The following is an 18,548-nucleotide window of genomic DNA, read 5'->3' as shown; positions in this document are numbered from 1 at the left end:
CAACCCCAAGTAAAATCCATCGTTAACCTAACCAGTTTTGAGTTAATCTTTTAAACAACTCTATTAGAACTAGTAACTGACCTAAATCATTGGATTATACATTTGGTCCTAATACACCTTGCTTCAGCACTAACACTCAACAACTTCAAGCCATTGCCGAAAATAACCCACCCATTTCCGCTGAACAAATCCCAGAACCCTGCGCTCCCCACCTACCTGTGGTAGGAGAGCAACATTTTCGGCCCCTTAGGGACTACTTTGTACCTAATGCATACACCTCATAGTCCTGCATTCGGTTCCTGGATGTTCAGGCTGCACAATTTAAATAAAGACTACAATCATCTTGATGCTACCCAATTTCATAGGAACTCGACAGAAAATCCTTATCAGCATCTAGATGAGTTCTTAGAAATTTATTCCACCATCTGCATCCCTAATTTCAGTGATGATGCTTTCCGTATTAGGTTCTTCCCATTCTCTCTAAAGGATAAAGCCAAATATTGGCTGACGTCCTTAGAACCGAACTCGGTGACCAACTGGGCCACCATGCAACATGAATTTCTTATAAAGTACTTTCCAATTGGGAAGGCTAACTAGCTTTGGAGAGCCATCACAAGTTTCTCATAGATTGATGGGGAACTCTTTTTCGAGACTTGGGAGCGTTTTAGGGACTTGCTCCATAAATGCCCACATCACCAGGTCCCCAAGTGGCAATTAGTCCAAATTTTCTACTAAGGGTTGGCTAAGAGAGATAGGTCCATGGTTGATGCGTCGTGCGGAGATACTTTCCTCACTAAGCACGAGAACGAGGCCTGGATTCTCTTTGAAAATCTAGTTGAAAACTCTCAGCAACACATGGTTGCCAACCGTAGACTACCTAATCCATTAACTTCAAAACCTAAGGGAGTTTATGAGTTAGCCATGGGCCACGACTTAGCTTCTACTCTGCATGCCATATCCAAAAAGCTGGATCAATGCTTGTCCCTAGGACCACAAACAACGACGTGTGCAAAGATATATGCAATCTGCTCCGACCCTTCCTATACATGTTATAATTGTAGACACGCGCATTCCCCACCTGAGCTTGGGTATGAGGAAGTGAAGGCCACCCACAACTAGTATGATAAGTCCTCTAATAACCCATATTCAAACACATACAACCCTAGGTGGAAACAACATCTTAACTTCTCGTGGAGGCCGCAAGCTTTGGGTTTACAAGTCCAAAGACCTCCACAAGCCCCAAATGCTTTGCATCCACAACCATACCAAAATTTCCAAAGTCATCCTGATTCAGCCCCCAGATTTTCAACCACCCAAGAGTCGTCTTGTTGGAATTGATGTATTCCTAAGGGGGTGAATTGGATATTTTAAAATTTCTTCCTAGGTTCAACAAAACCAGCAGCAGTATATCACAACCTAGGGTCTTTCTAAAATGAATTCCAATATCCACAATATAACACTAAGCAGGTAATCAACACAATTTAAAATAGTCTAAGTATTTCCCAAGCATTCACAATAACAGAAATTTGAACATTCCAATGTGGAAATTAAAGTAATGCAGGGTAAGAGAGAATGACACACAATATGATATCGAGGTTCGGCCAATACTTGCCTACGTCCCTGCCTCAAGCTCACAAGTAAGAGGATTCCACTAAACTTGCTCACTTGCAAGTGGAGTAGCACCGATTACAACACCTTACAGGATGGTGCGCCTAGTTCTTTTAACTGGGTCTGAACCAAACAGAGACTTTTCACAGGGCAACTCTCCCTTTTCTGACCACACGTACAGAATACAGCCAGTAATATCAAATTTGTGTACAAATACAATGCTTCTAATACAAGCAGTTGATGTACAACAATTAAAGCACAATAAATACACTCACATATAATAAGGATTTATGCTCAAGTAAGGTTTGTCAAACTATGTATCAACTCACAATAATATGTGCATCTATATATATTTGTGTGAGTGAGTGAGATCTTTGAATTAGAATGGTATGATCACAATATGAATAATCAAAGATACTCTACAACCCTAAACAAATATCTCAATAAGATTATTCAAATATCAAGCATAATAGATATTATGGTTTTTGGCTCAAAAAATGTTTTCGCAAAAACAATCAAGTGAACCTTTGAATCTTACAATGGATGTGCAAGATTCACAAGCTAAGAATATATTTCTCCACCAAAAAATATTTTCCAAAGATAATGTGGGAGAAACTTGAATAATACTCTCAAAATAGGATGTGAAAAATAAATGCAATATGAGAGTAAATAAATTTTTTATTTGTAAAATAAATGCCCAAGATAGATAAAACACTCTTTAAGAAAAGATTTCCAAAGCAATAACAAAGAGATGATCAAAAGTTAAGCTTGAAAGGTGAAAATAAGATTTAAAAAATTTGGGAGAATTTTCTGACTAATCATGTATTGCTAATTATGTATAATGAGGGGGTCTATATAGAGTTGGGTTGAAATTTGACCATTAGGGACATCAAAGGTATTTTTAAAATTATTTAATTAATATTTAAGCCTAATTACCCCTAATTACAACAGTAAAAATTTGGCAACCCGAGAGTTTCGGACACCCAGTCCTTGGGGTCGGTCGCTTGAATAGACACAAATAGAAAAGTTAAGCTTTTGGGTTTGGGTGCCTTAGGGAGAGTTCGGTTGGCTGAAGCCAAGGCAATTTTCCAAATGATCGAGGTTTGGTCAATCGGTGCACAGTTCGATCTGGTGAACTTTGAATTTTGGTCAATCGAGCTCATTTTGAACCATAGGTTCGATCGACTGGGGAAGGTGAAAAAAGGTACTTTTGACGTTCGGTCGACTGAGAAAGATTAGTTCAAAAATGGATCAGTCGACCGAGCCAAGTCAAATATTTTACTTCTACCTTTTCGGTCAACCTAAGCGTTTATTACGCAAATTGGTTGGTCGACCGAGGCTTAGTCAAATGTTGACTTTCTGGCGTACGGTCTATTTGGTAGATTGGGCTTTTAATTTAAGCCTAAAAATATGGCATCGGTCGATCAAATTCCTTAAGGTTAGTCAATTGTCTTGTGGTTCCCTATGTCAGTCTACGGTCAGCACTGAGCTTTCATCCATATCATGCATCCAATGTATTATTATAGGCCAAATTTAAAATAGAAATGCATTTACAATAAAAATCTTCGTCTTCTTTCTTTTGCTCTTCGGATTCTCCATGGAGTATGCCAAATGATGTGAGTTTTAAGTCCTTTAGGCTTCCATGTCTCCTGTACCACATGTGTGTGCTGCATTCTAGACCTATTCACAAACTGAATACACACATAAGTATCAAATGCTTTGTCAGCATCAAAACTTAGATCGGACTCAAAAAGTCAACACGTCTCCCTCGCAACCCAAGTATGACACATTTCCAGAGACAGTGCTGAGGTCCCTTGAGAATATTCAAGTTGATCACCAAGCGGATTGGCAACTCCTTCACTCTCACTCTCAATCCATTACGAAGCTAGAAGCCACTTTGGGACAACTAGCTGCCACCTTGAGTCGGAGAGATGAAGGCAAGTAGCCAAGTCAGCCTATAGTAAATCCTAAGGGAAAATATGGGGTAAAATGTGAACCAGAAGCTGGCCCCTCATCATATTCTAAGCAAGCCCAGGCGGTAACCACATTTCAAAATGACAGGCTAATAGCTGAATAAGGTAAGGAGCAGCTGAGCACGGGGGAGACCCAAGATGAAAAATTTGAAGCACCCAACATTGATTCATGCACTCTTTCTTCCTCTAGTCGAGTACAAAGACCATTGAGTCTCACGCCTACTACCAAAAGGACCACACCTCACTTCGCCCCTCATAGGGCTCTTCATGGCTACCTAGTGACACATCTGGCAGCCCCACTTGCACCCTCTATATTTAGGAAAAAGGCTTCCACTGAGTCCATCTAGGACATGTTTAAACAAGTGAGAATGGATAAGTCTCTCCTCGATGACATTAAGCAATCACTTGCATTCATAAAATTCCTTAGGGACTTGTCAACGCAGGGGATAGAATCAAGGGTGCACATGGATGGTTTGGTTAAGCAGGTCAAGCATGTGAGTTCCATAATACTAAAGTACCTTGCTCCTAAACTAAAAGACCCAGGCTCACCTACTATTTTGTGTGTAATTGGCGAATACACCATTGATGGGGCCCTTCTAAATTTAGGAACAAGTGTGGACATCCTTTCATACTCGGCCTATCAAAAACTTAACCTAGGAGTGTTGCAACCCACCTCGATTTCTTTATGCCTTGCTGATTGATCTCTTAAGCAACCCCAGGGTGTGGTAGAATACATGATAGTCAAGGTGGGAAATTTCCATTACCCTGTTGATTTCGTCATTTTAGACATGGGGACTTCCGCAAACCCAATCTCTGTCCTTTTGGGATGACCATTCCTAGCCACGGCTAATGCCTGCATTCAATGTAGGAAGAGGATTATGGACATCTCATGGAGCCATAAGCAACATAGGTTGAACATATTTAATGCTTCCCAACATCCTATGAATGCTGCCTAAGTTGTGGAAGAAGACATGATTGAAAAAATTGTTAGGGAAGCAACTCCTTCAATGATATGGCAACACCCTTGGGAAAGTACGCTACAACTTGACAGCCCTACCACTGCTGAATTTATGGATCCTTTTGAGCAATTTTTAATAAAACATGAGTGGGTCCCCAATTCTGAACATAAGTTAGGGGCATGTAACTTCGGGTGTGAGGAAGAAAAGAGACAAGCCAATGCCACGTAGGCACTAGGATGAGTCCAAATTGAGCTTCAATGCGTCTGGCTGAAGTCGGTAAACTTAGCGGTTCCGGGAGGCAACCTCATAGTTTTCCTTTTTATTGAATTTGGTGTATTGCCAAGAGGGGGTGAATTGGGTATTTAAAATTTATTCCTAGGTATATCCAAATCAGCAGTAGTAATACTCAACCTAGGGTCTGTCTATATACACATAAACTCAAATGCGCAGATAAATGTAAAATGTAGAAATAAAATCATGCGCAACATTCATAATATAACATACACGTGCAGTAAATAAATTGCAAAAATGTAAAGTGCACACACACGATATGTTATCAAGGTTCGGCCAATACTGTCTACATCCCCGCCTCGAGCTCACAACAAAGAGGGTCTCCACTACAACTCACTTAACGGGTGGAGCAACACCATTTACAACTGAGTCAGTTAACAGGGCTGACCTCAACCTACAACTACACCTTACCAGGATGGTGCACCTAACTTTCCTAACCGAGTGAAAATCAATCCGGGACTTTTCCCAGGGCAAGTGTCCCTCTTCAGGCCCACGCCTGGAATACAATAATCAATTACAATACAAGATGTGTACAAAAAATATGCTTCTCAACCAACCAAATTTGTACCTGTGTTAATCAACGCACACCAATAATGTAAGAACTATAAGCTCAATGGTGTATATGTGCAATCAAAACTCAAAGTAATGACTATCTCAATTCAAGCACAAAGCTAATCTTTCAAAGATTTGTACCAAGAATAATTAGAATATCTCAAAAATATTTTCTCAATATCAAAGCATAAAGAGATATTCAAATATAAGCTTGTAAAAAGATTTTTACACACACAAAAATACAAGCCCAATGAGTCTTGCAATAATAATGCAAAGACTCACTTAGTTATAAGATTTTTCCCACACAAAGATTTATCAAATAAAATCGGGGGAAAAACCTAGCTAAACCCTAAATCCGAAAATCAAATATGCAATAAACAAGTGAGGGTTTCTAGCACACTAAAACAATGATAAACACTCACAGGGCTTTGATTTCTCAAAAGAATGGTAGTATATAAGTATATAGGGTTTGTATGAAGAATAAGCTTTGAAAAAATTTCAGAAGATTTTTCAACTAATCAAAATGTTAATCACCCACAAATCTGAGCAAATGAACCCCTATATGTAAAGGAAGCCTAAATTATAACCGTTGGGGATACATAGGGAATTATTAAAATTATTTTAAATGGGTTTAATAAAATTTTCCATGTTTAACCCCAATTAACTACAGTAAATTTAAGCTAACTCGAGAGTTTCGGTTGACCGAGTCAAGGTTCGGTCGCCCGAACAAACACAATAGAAAAAGTCAAATTTAAACTTCGGGTGCCTGAATAAGGGTTCAGTTTGCTGAACAAAGCGATTTTCCATTCTTTCTAAGGTTCAGTCGCCTGGTCTCAAGTTCAGTCTGCCAAACTTGAACATTCGGTTGCCCAGGGTTATTTTGAACATAGAGTTTGAGAGCGTGAGTTGGTGGAAAGGTAAGGGTATACGTTCGGTTGATTGAGGATGGTGAAGTCCTTTTTTGTTCGGTCACCTGAATTCAAGTCAACTATTTGACGTTTCAATGGTTTGATCGACCGTGGTGTTTTGAACACCAAGGTTCAGTCGCCTGAAACCCTATTCATTTAGCACTTTAAGTCCTAATTCAATTCAAATGACTCCCTAGATATTATATATGATTTTGGGAAAAATCTTACGTATAAGTGCAAGGACCAAGGGTCTTTTCTTAGGTTTTAGGAATTTTAACTTAGCCTAAAAACCCTAGCGTTGGTCGACCTCCAAGAGATGTGTAGGGACCTAGGGTCGTTCTTAGGCCTTTGAGATTGTAGTTCTTATATGCATGATATGTAAATTATTATAGACCTTTGGAATTATAATTATAGACCTGAAAGAATGACATATAAATTACAACAATTTAAACACTTTGTCTTCATCATTTTCTTTGAATCACCATACACACCATATGATCTTGCCCATTTAAGTAAGATTGATCCTGCACACAAACTCAGCAAACATTAAATACCTTGTATTTGTCATTATCAAAAACGAGATATGACTCAAAAAGTCAACACTTTTCCTTTTAGGTTCTTAGAGTATTTAGAATAGCTTAATTAAAAGTTAGAGTCCTTAGAGTAGGTTTTAGGATAAGTTGGGGATGCAGCTAATGTGGCGACCATCATATACTTGGGCGACTAGGTCCAACCCCTGCATTGTGTTGAATTTCATTATTTTCTGAGAGGGTTGACCATGTCCACGACCAGCACCGAACTATGTGCAATCTAGTCGACAACTCAACAACGTCATTTAAAACAAGCTTTCACGCTAAACTCTTTTCCCACTTCGTCGTTCTCCTTTTGACCTTGTCGCTAGTATCAGTCCACACTCACTGTAATGTCTTCTCCACCATTGTACCATCTGTTGATACTAATGACATATACATGATGCTTTTGGCTGGCATTGTTCTTTTGTGTTATAGGGTATCTCTGCATGCATGCTATTCTGGTTATTGTTTTTTGCAAGTACACTGTCTATTCTTACTGGAACCATGTTCTGTCCTATCCCATGCTCGGGTTCTATTTTCCTGTCCACACTTGAGTGAGGACACTGAAGTTCTAAGTTAGGGGTAGGGGATAGTACATTGCATGGCACATTTCATGCACAAAAATGACATTTTTTAAAAAAAGAATTAAAACAAATTCCAGTGAACCATGCTAACATATTTTATACCCTCTACATACACCCATATAACATAGTGTTACATGCATAAGCTTTTCAGCTATATGATTTCATTATGCTCACCAACAATGTAGTAAATTAGTTATGTAAATATCAAATAACATGGCCGACAACTTGATATTACTCTAGGTCATTGACTAGTGGTTTGTTTGGGTTAATACTGCAATGTAAACTATAGTATTTACATGGTACTTCACGGGGCTAAAAACACACTTACACGTGATTTGTAACACTTAGGGTTCTTTAAGAACATTGAGAGAACAACCTTGGTGACTATGACACCTTGTAAGGTACTGTTGAGTCATTCGTTCATTGCTCGAGTTTTTGACGTCAAACTCTGAGTTTATAAAACTCAACTTTCCTTCTTTTGTTGGATTTCCTTTGAAAACTAGTCTTTGCTCTTGTATTTGCTAGCCTAGAGGTGACGTCAAGTGGGAAGATATAAATCTAGGTCTTGTAGTTTACTCAAGACATAAAGGTTAAGCCCCGCCTAAAGACTGACTTTTTCCATGGACTCCTGTTCGAACTACGTTCTCATTGGAAACATGAAGACAATATAAAAGGTGATGATTGTTTCAATTGACCATGCAAAGAAGGAAAATGAAAAATAAAGAGAAACCTGAGCAGAGAAAAATGAAAACAAAAATATACACCTACTATAAGAAAAGATAAAAAGGTCAAGCTGAGGACACACTACGAATCTGCACGTATGAAGGATCTTTCGACTAATGCATTTTTTGAATTCACCAAGTCTGGGAATAAGTTCCTCTAGGGCGGTCTAGATTAAATGTGGTGAGTGAGTGAGAAGATGCTAGGGTGAAGGACCCGACACTTCAGTAAAGGATGGATTCTAGTTCACTCCACACTTTTAGCGTTAGTTCTTCAAATATACGTGACGTTTGATCATGATACTCTTCCTCACGTATGAGAGTGAACCCATTCTCTTGAATGAATTTTGAGGGAATAAAGCAGTAAGGCTAAGTCAATACGACAATTATATACTAGAGTATTTATCATTGGCGTACTTAAAAAGGCCTTAGAAAAGACCCTAGGTCCCAGCACTTGCACGTAAGAAAGTCCCTATATCACTTACATAATCAGCGGAATTAAATAAAGCAAAAATCTTGACTAAATTGAAAATGATGAGTGTTCGGGCGACCAAACCCATTGCGTTTAAAACGCTTTGGGCGACCGAACCCTGGACAAGTCAACTTGTTGACTTTTGTTCGGGCACCCGAACCAGTGTCAGAACACTTTTCAACTACCCAAGCACTCAAACCTTCACGTTCATTATGGGCTCAGGCGATCGAATTGGCTGGTTCGGTTAACTAAACTTGGAACCAGACACCTAAACCTATGAATAAAATGCTATTGACTTTGGTTCAGCCAACTGATCCTCAATTCAGGCACCCGAACCATTAAAAAATGGTTTTGTGACTGAGTCTGTTCAGGCACCCGAACCTCTCGGGTTAAAATATTTTTACTGATTTTTTAAAAGGGGTAAAATGGGTTAATTTCATTAAACTTGTTTTAATCTTTTCTAATTATCCCCATTTAGTCCCCAACGGTCAAAAAATCCTCCTTACCTATTAATACCTGTTCATTTTTCATAATTAGCAAGGATTAGCAAATTGATTATGGCCAAAATTTTCTCAAAATCAAAAATCTCCTTTTAGCTTATACTACTCCCAAACACTCCAAAACTTCATTTTCTTTGATCTTTCAAGTGTTTTGAGTATATTTAGAGTGCTTGTGCTTAATCCTCAATTGCTCATACTCTCATTGGTTGTGCTTATTGTTTGATTTTATTATTGAGAGTAAGGCTTAAATTTCTCCTACTGATTTTATTTGATAAATCTTGTGTGGGAAGACTTTGAGGCTTGTGGTTCTTGCATAGATATTGCAAGGTACCTTAGCCCGCATTTTTGTGTGCAAAATATTTTACAAAAGCTTAATTTCAAACAAATCTAGTGCTTGATACAATTTGAGAAAATATTTTTTGAGTTAGTTTGAATGTTATTGATAGCATATTTGAAACACTAATATGATATTAGGATTTGATATACTTTGCTTTCAAAGATTAGCTTGTTATAACACTCTGCGCATATTTAAGATTATACATTTTATTGAGTGTTGATTGCACACGTAGAGCACCGAGCTTATAGTTCATACATACTTGAGGTGCATTGATTATATTGTGCTTAGTGGTACATAATTTGCTAAGTGCAAGAAGCATTTTCGTGTACACAATATTTTAGACACATTTATTGTATTCCAGGCACGGGCCTGAAGAGGGAGACTAGCCCTATTGAATAGTCCTAGACTGGTTTAGACCCGGTTAGGAAAGCTAGGTGTGCCATCCTGGTAAGGCGTGTTGGTTGAGGTCAGCCCCTTGAATTGACCTGGTTGTAATCGGTGCCGCTCCACCCGTTAAGTGAGCATTAGTGGAATCCTTGTGCTAGTGTAGCCAAGGCGGGGACATAGGCACAGTTGGGTGAGCCCTAATAACATATCGTGTGTGTTCTTTATATTTCTGCAAATTTATTTTCTGCACTTTTATTTTTAGCACATATATGTTGTATGCTTGATTCATTATATGTAATACATGTGTTGATTGGGTTTATAATTAAATAGAAAGACCCTAGGTTTTTGTAATGTTGCTGCTAGATTGGTTGACCTAGGGACAAATTTTTTAATACCCAATTCACCCCCCCCCCCTCAGGAATACACCAAAGCTAACAGTGAGACAAATCACATCCTTTACACATGCCCTATGACGTGGCCTATCCATACTTGGATTTACATGCTAATATTAACTTTGAATTATAATCATGGGTTGATTCCTTGTGAGTAGTTTCTTGAGATAGCTGTGTTTTGTTGAGTTTTGCATGATTGAAATGTTGCAAAGTGTGTGTATAATGAAGTGGTGTATGAAGGAATCTGTATGTAATAAGGCCATATCCCTGTAAGTAAAATGGTATGATTATGCTGTATATGTCTTTATATTTTGTTTACTGCACAGGTGTTTGTGGGTATCGCCCTAAAAACCCTCACGAGACTAGAACTCATCCACTAGGATCAACCTAGGGGTTTAAAGTCTTGTTGCATACGGTAAATGCAATTGTATTTCCCACAAAAGAGGATATAGGTAAGATTTGGTAGTTTTCTTAGATTTTACTTTGCTCAAAGACTAGCAAAGTGTAAGTTGGGGATTGTGATGAGTCCCTAAAATACATGATTTTAGACCCTCATTTACCTTTGTTTATCCTCATTTTATTATGTATTTACCCAGAGTTATCATTGTTCAGAGCTATGCAAGGTTTGTTTGTCTTTTTAGGAAAAACAGGTTCAAACCATGGAGTTAGGCATTACAAGAAGCCAAGGAGGATTTGGAGGATTCAAAGCTCAAACTCAGACGTTCATCCAAGCTCCAGAAGCTTTAGATCATAAATAGATGAGAATATGATGCTTGACCATGTGGCGCGACCTACAAACCATCAAGGCGACATAGTCTTCCACTGCAAACTCCAAGGTTCATACTGAGATTAGAATGCTGTAAGGTTCGATCAAGTGCGTGACCAAGTGACACCTTGGAGTAACCATGTAGAGATACTAAGACAGAACTGAAATTCAGAAATACGAAGAGTCTCGACAAAGTGTTCGACGAAGAGACCTTCCGAGGCGACTATGTCGAAATATTGAGATTTCCTGAAAATTGAGATACAGCAAGTTTCGACCATCAGCTCGACCATCAAGACCCTGAGGCATGACGAATTTGAAGACATTGAAGATTCGAATCCCTAACTTCTCGTGAGATCCAACTAGGGTGGGCACAAAAAATTCCAGAGGAGCGACTTGGTCGACAAAGATGATCTTTTGCACGATATTTGCTACAAACTTTCCTAACTTGTAAAATAACCCTTGTAAATCCTAGAGCCTATAAGTATTCACTACGAACACAAGCTCTGGATTTCTCTTTGGCCTCTCTTAGGTTAGAGATAGACCTAGGAAGTCATTGAGAACCAAGATAGAGTAGGAGTAGAGTAGTTTCGGTTCATGTACAGAGTGTTCGACAGCCTGTGACAACCGGCGGCGTTCATAACACAACCATGTACATTAGATGATCTTCTCTTGTACTTATGGCCTTAGTGACAGACGTTTTGAATGATAAAGAGATGATCTTTATCTCATTCTTTCATTTACTACTTTCAATTTATTGCTTTTCATTTACTTGTTGTATGTTTGATGAAAGATTGCAGAAAAGGATAAGCACTACTACGTATTAGTCAAAAGGAAATAGTCATCTACGAAACCACGGAGGTGTTCATTATCATTGATATAGGGTATATTCCGGTTCCTGACCATACTCCAGATGGTTGGCGCACGCTTGCTACGATGTGCCCTTGACCACCCCTCTCCCGCTTTGGCCTACTCGAGTTAGTACTTCTATGGAAGTCTAGATGAGCGTAGTTAGAAGCATGTTATCCAGCATCAGATTCAAACCACAGTATCACTTTGTAAGAGTAGGGTAGCTTAGGAATTTACTTGCTTTCTAGTAGTTTAGATTTATTTGCTTTCAATTACATGCTTTCCAGTAGTTGTTAGATAATCACCATTGCAAAATACCATGTTTCACTTCTTTTTCAAAACAAGTCTTTAATAAAATAAATTGGAAGTGGTTTAATAACTATGCTTCAAGTCTCCGTGGATCGATACCCAACTTACCCACTTTCTACTAAACTTGGGATAGTTAGGTTTTATAAATATTATTTTTGGTAGTTAAGGAACCCAAGCCTTGGCGAGCCTACCATCATGGAAGAGGATTCTGCTACGACTGTTTGGAAAAATCTTGAAAGCCAGTACATGTCTAAGTCTCTTACGAGTAAAATTTTTCTTAAGAAAAAAGTTATATTAGCTTAAGATGGTCGAAGGTTCGGATTTGAACTAACACATCAACGCATTCAATAAAATCATAAGTGATTTAATGTGGGTTGATGTGAAATTCGAGGAAGATGACAAGGCGCTGATGGTGAAGGGCTTTGCTAGGCTTTCATGGGGTAAAGAGACCCTGAATTTGGAAAAGGTAACAAGCGCTTTGCTAGGCTTTCATCAAAGAAATAAATTCCACAATGAAATCACACAAGGTGAAACGCTTGTGGTAAAGGGTAACCATAAACATGGGAGAGGAAAATTCAGAAATGGAACGAATCAAAATAATACCCAATCTTAGCCCATGAAGAAAAAAGATATTTGGTGTTTTAAGTGTGGTAAAAAGGGGGCAAATAAAACGGAGTGTCCAAAATGGAAGAAAGGGAATACTGAAAAGCAAGAAGACACTTCAAAAACCAGCAAATGTAGTTGAAGAAGGAAATTCAAAATGCAGTGATGGTGACATACTTTCAGTTTCATCGAGGTCGATTCGCCTCACAAACTTTTGGATCTTAGACTCTACGTGATCTTACCACATGACTCCAAATAAGAAGTGGTTCAACACTTAGAGGTTGGTTAATTCAGGTTTGTTCCTTATGGGCATTGATGCTTCGTGTAAAATCATTAGAATAGGAAATGTACGAATTAAAATTTTTGATGGTGCCTGTAAGAACCCTATGTGATGTAAGACACATTCCGGACCTACGAAAGAGTCTAATTTCATTAGCAAATTTGGATTGTAATGGATGGAGTTACAAGTTCGAAAGTGGACTTATGAAGGTGTGCAAAGGCAATCTAACAGAGATGAAAACATGTATACACTAGTAGGCACTATAGTTATAGATGGAGCTACAACCGTAGATTCTGAATTTGATGACACCATTTTATGGCATATACGGCTTGGGCATATGGATGAGCGTAACTTGAAAGAACTTCACAAAAGGAAACTCTTGAAGGGTATGAAAACATGCAAGATGAACTTTTGCAAGATTTGTGTTTTTTGGAAGCAGAACATGGTGCAGTTCAAAATATCTATTCACAAGACAAAAGGTATTCTTGATTACATACATTCTGATGTTTGGGAGTCAGTGAGAGTGGCATCATAAGGTGGACATGTGTATTTTGTGAGTTTTATTGACGACTACTCACAAAGGGTCTGGGTGTACTTCATGCAGCACAAGTCAGATACGTTTTTTAGGTTTAAGGAATGGAAAACTGAAGTGGGAAACTAGACCAGGAGAAGAATTAAATGCCTTGGGTCAAATAGTGGGACCGAGTACGCTGATTCTAGATTCATGGAGTTTTATGAGCAACAGAGCATTAGGTGGCATTTCACTGTTCGCCAAACACCTCAACAAAATGGTGTGGCTAAAAGGATGAACCAAGTTCTAGTTGAGAGAGATCAATGTCTCAGGTTGAATGCAGGGCTAGTGAAGAGCTTCTGGATTGAGCAGTTAGTATGACTTGTTTCTTGGTAAATCAATCTCTAAGGGCATCACTAAAGGGGAAAGTGTGAGAGGATGTATGGACAGGTAATGCGGTAGACTACTTCGGTTTGAGGGTATTCAGTTGTACAGCCTATGTAAACATAACTAGTGAGGAGAGATTGAAGCTTGACACAAAGTTTAGACGCACCATTTTTTGTGGGGTATCATAAAGGTGTGAAGGGGTTCAAATTGTGGGATCCAATGGAAAATAAGGTTGTGATCAGTAAAGATGTAGTTTTCAATGAGAAAGTTATGGTAAAGCGTACTCAAGAAGATGATGAAGAGAAAAAAAAGCTATAAAACTGGAGCAGATATAAGCATGTTGTGCAGGTGGAGTTAGAAACTCAGGGCAATGATCATGGTCCCCCGTTGTAGGGAGTTCTAGCTTGGGAAACCAACAAGTTTATAGTGTTCCTATACGGAGATCTAGACACACTATGAGACAACCTCCCAGGTATAGATTTGATGATCTGGTATCTTATGATTTCATTATTCGTTGTAATGATCAAACTACTTTTCAAGAGGAAGTGCACAATTAGGAGAAAAGTAGGTGGATGGGTGCTATGATTGAGGAAATGGAGTCGTTGCATAAGAATTAGACTTGGGATTTGGTGAAGCTTCCAGATGGGAAGAGAGCGATAGGCTGCAAATGGGTATATAGGAAGAAGGAAGCAATTTCAAAAAAGGAAAGAGAGAAATTCAAGGCACAGTTAGTGGCAAAGGGGTATTCAACAAAGAAAATAGTAGATTATGATGAAATCTTCTCACCTGTGATGCGACACACTTCCATCAGGGTAGTGTTGGGATTAGTGGCACATTATAACTTGCATTTGGAATAAATGGACATGAAGAAAACATTTCTCCATGGTGACTTAGAGAAGCAAATCTATATGGTACATTCAGAGGGATTTAGTCAACCTGGGTGAAAGCATTTAGTTTGCAAACTGAAGAATTATCTTTATGGGTTGAAACAATCTTCAAGACAATGGTACAAATGGTTTGATTCCTTTATGATCCAGATAGACTACATGAGGTGTGAGTATGATTGCTTGCGTGTATGTGAAGAAGCTTGATGATGGTTCTCTCATTTTATTATTGATGTATGTTGATGATATGCTAATTACTGCGGAGGACATAACTAAGGTAAATCAGTTAAAGATTTTGATGCATAAAGATTTTGACATGAAGGATCTTGGTGCAGCCAAGAAGATACATGGGATGGAGATTCACCAGGACAACACTACAGGGAGGTTGTCATTATCTCAGGGCGATTATGTGGAGAAGGTGTTAGAGAGGTTTAGTATAGTTGATGCTAAACCGATATATACACCTTTAGTGAACCACTTTAAATTGTCTACCAATGAATGCCCAAGGACGGATGATGATATTCAAGACATGTCAAAGGTACCCTATGCTAGTACTATGGGGAGTTTAATGTATATCATGGTATGTACAAGACTAGCCTTGGCACATGTAGTAAATGTGGTGAGTAAGTTTCCTTCTAATCTGAGTAGACAGCATTAGGAAGCCTTCAAATGGATTTTCAGATATTTACGGGGTACTTCTAACTATAATATCATATTCGGCAAGCAACAGGATAGTCCATCAACTGTGGGGTTTGTTGATGCTAATTATACATGGGATATGGATGATAGAAGATCCACAATGCTTTATGTATTCACCCTCGTAAGAGGACATATTTGTTGAAGGTACATAGTACAATCCCTGGTGGCATTGTCTATAACTGAGTCTGAATACACGTCAATCGCTGAAACTGCAAAGGAAGCGTTGTGGCTTACTCATTTAGTCAATGAGTTGGGTATACAGTAAGGTTGTATTGTGATGTGTTGTGATAGTCAGAGTGTCATCTATTTGGTGAAGAATCAAGTGTATCATGCTAGAACCAAACATATAGATGTAAGGTTTCACAAGGTTCAGGAGTTAATCTCTTCATGTGAACTTATACTTAAGAAAGTTCACACATCTGAGGACGCAACGAATATTTTGACAAAACCAGTTACCACAGAAAATTTCAAGCATTGCATGGACTTGCTTCATGTCTCTAGATGCTAGAATGGAGACGGTCCCAACTTAATGTCTCGAGGTCAAGGTAGAGCAGCGAGCTATGTTTTCGATTTCTCCTAAGGGGCATATACTCGCCAAGGTGGAGATTGTTGTGATATGTGGCTCATATACTAAGTGAAATGCATGTACAAAGGAGAAAACATAGTAGAAAATCAAAGTGTTGGTGGAGCAGTAGGGAAACTATCGATGGATTGGCTATAACCATCGACGGTTTGGCACCACCGTCGACAGTTTGGCTCCAGAACCCAACACAAATTTTTGAATTTTGAACAAGGGACGTTAAGTTGGTAGGGGTTTGGAGGGAAAACCTCCAGGAACTTTATTATACATTGTTCTTGATGTATTTGTAACATTTTAAGTGCCTTTGACACCAGATAGTAAGAAATCTTTATCAATTGCTCCCTTGGATATAGGCATTGCCGAACTACGTAATTCCTTGTGTTGTTTCTATTGCTTTCATACATACTGCATGGTTGTGTTATTATTGATTGCTACATTTGATTGATTCAATATTTCTTTGTGTAAAACATTTTATAGAACACTCATTTTTTTCTACTCTCAAGCCATTTCATAGGTCATTGCTTTGAAAAATGTTGTTTTTCTTGTTTAAACTTAAAAAAGATGTGAATTTTTTATGGGAAAACCACAAACTTGCCTTCAAATCTAAATTAAAAAAGTTTTGGAGGACATCCAAAAACCACTTCATGGAAATATGACTCCAAATTTTGTGTGCACTTTGAAAAAAACTTGAAAACTCATGTGAAATCCATTTTAAATCATTTTTGAAATGGAAACCATGAATACCTTTAGTAAATCAGCACTCAAACTCAACCAATCACACTCTAAAGAGTGTCTAGACTCAAAAAGATCTGAAATACCGAAGAAAATCAAGAAAGAATGCAAAAATATGCGCTCCTGGGATCTGGCGCTTGACTATCTACAAAGGGTCAATTAACCATTTGCATGCAATTTTTAAGAAAACATGCATTTTTCAAACTTACAATCATATTTTTTTTTTCATGAAATCAAAATTTTAACATACTCTAGCATCCCTAGCATGCATGATATACTAAATTAAACTTTAAAACTACGAACATGCAAACATGCTTGTTTATAAAAAATTCAACTTAACACTTGAAAATGAATTAGATGTAGGGTATTGGCCTTACGTTGCAAGAACCAATATAGATCAAGTGGAGGGTACCCTCTCTATTGTACACACTGCAATATAAAAGTAAGAATAAATGAGAGAAGTATGAACTTTCTTCAAACTTCTAATAAAATCCCTTTGATTCTACCCAAATAAATGCACAAAAACTTGATTTTTTTTCTCTCCTTACCCCACTTGGACATGCTCTTATCTCTTTGCCAAAGGGTCTATTTATAGATCTCCATTAGGATGGAGGGAAATGGCTTTTAAATTTGAATTTTAAAAATTCAAATTTAAACTACCAACCACCAACTACCAACTGTCATAGTTATTGCTTGACAAATGGCAAATCTAGGACATGTGGCATGCTTAGATCCCTCAGCCAATAATAAATAAACAGCGCACAATTTCAAAATTTCTTTGGACTATCTAGTCACCTATAGGAGTTAGTCGACCTCGTATGGGTGGCACCAACGGTAGAAGAAGAAAAGGGGTCGTTCAATCACCTAAAAGTGGTCAGTCAGCTACCTTATGTCACTTCCTATTCTTTTGTGTTTTTGACCCATTTTTTCAAATATTCAGCTTAATCTCTTTATTTCATTGGGTAAAAAATTAGTATCACACTGATTCATCATGCATTTCATTTAAAGCATCATGTAATTCACCATAAAAAGGTTTATCATCAAATTCTGATTCACGTACCTCTTCTTTGTCCTTAATAGTCATGAAGCAAAGTTTAGCTTCTCCATTGTTACCAATGGAGTCAGAGTCACAATCTTCCTATATAGAACTTGGATTTTTCTTCTTGATTTTCCTTGTCCTTTGTCTCTTCTTTAGCTTCAAAGGCTATTAGGCAATGGTCTTTAATTTCATCATCTTCCTTCTCTTTTGTCTCCATTTCAACCATGTTACATTGATGAACAAGCAAGTTTGAAATTACTATCATCATATAACCTTTGAATAGCATGTCAATATCCTTAGTCATATTATATATAGAGATTTTATCAAATTCACTACGGTTTAAGGCACTATATAAAAAATGAATTGCCCTTGTATTCATGGTATGCAAATACCCCTCATTAGTGTCTCACATTTTTCTAGGTTTAGGTATGGTTTGACCATTTTCTACCATGGTAGGAGGAGTATATCCAATATATATAAAATTCCAAATTTTGAAATCAATAAATTGAATATATTTTCTTATGTAAATTTTCTTTAAAAAGAAACATAATTATTTCCATCAAAAATTTGTAGTCTAGTGGTCGAAGTCCTCTCAAAACCAAGCAGAGAGGTGTTGGTTTCCATGGATCCTCTCTACAACAGTTAATTCAAAAGGATT

The 18,548-nt window shown here is 37.9% G+C and overlaps 1 non-coding gene across 1 annotated transcript; it reads right to left on the bottom strand.

The window, feature by feature from the left end:
* Positions 1–595: 595 nt before the first annotated feature.
* On the bottom strand, positions 596–701 carry LOC131150068 (small nucleolar RNA R71). Its single transcript, XR_009135453.1, has one exon. It is a non-coding gene; the product is annotated as a small nucleolar RNA R71 (small nucleolar RNA).
* Between the last annotated feature and the right edge of the window lie 17,847 nt (positions 702–18,548).

The sequence above is a fragment of the Malania oleifera genome, chromosome 2 (genome assembly GCF_029873635.1).
Source record: "Malania oleifera isolate guangnan ecotype guangnan chromosome 2, ASM2987363v1, whole genome shotgun sequence".
NCBI classification, from domain to species: domain Eukaryota; kingdom Viridiplantae; phylum Streptophyta; class Magnoliopsida; order Santalales; family Ximeniaceae; genus Malania; species Malania oleifera.
Note: the sequence above shows the minus strand (reverse complement) of the source record. Positions and strands in the feature narration are given on the sequence as shown.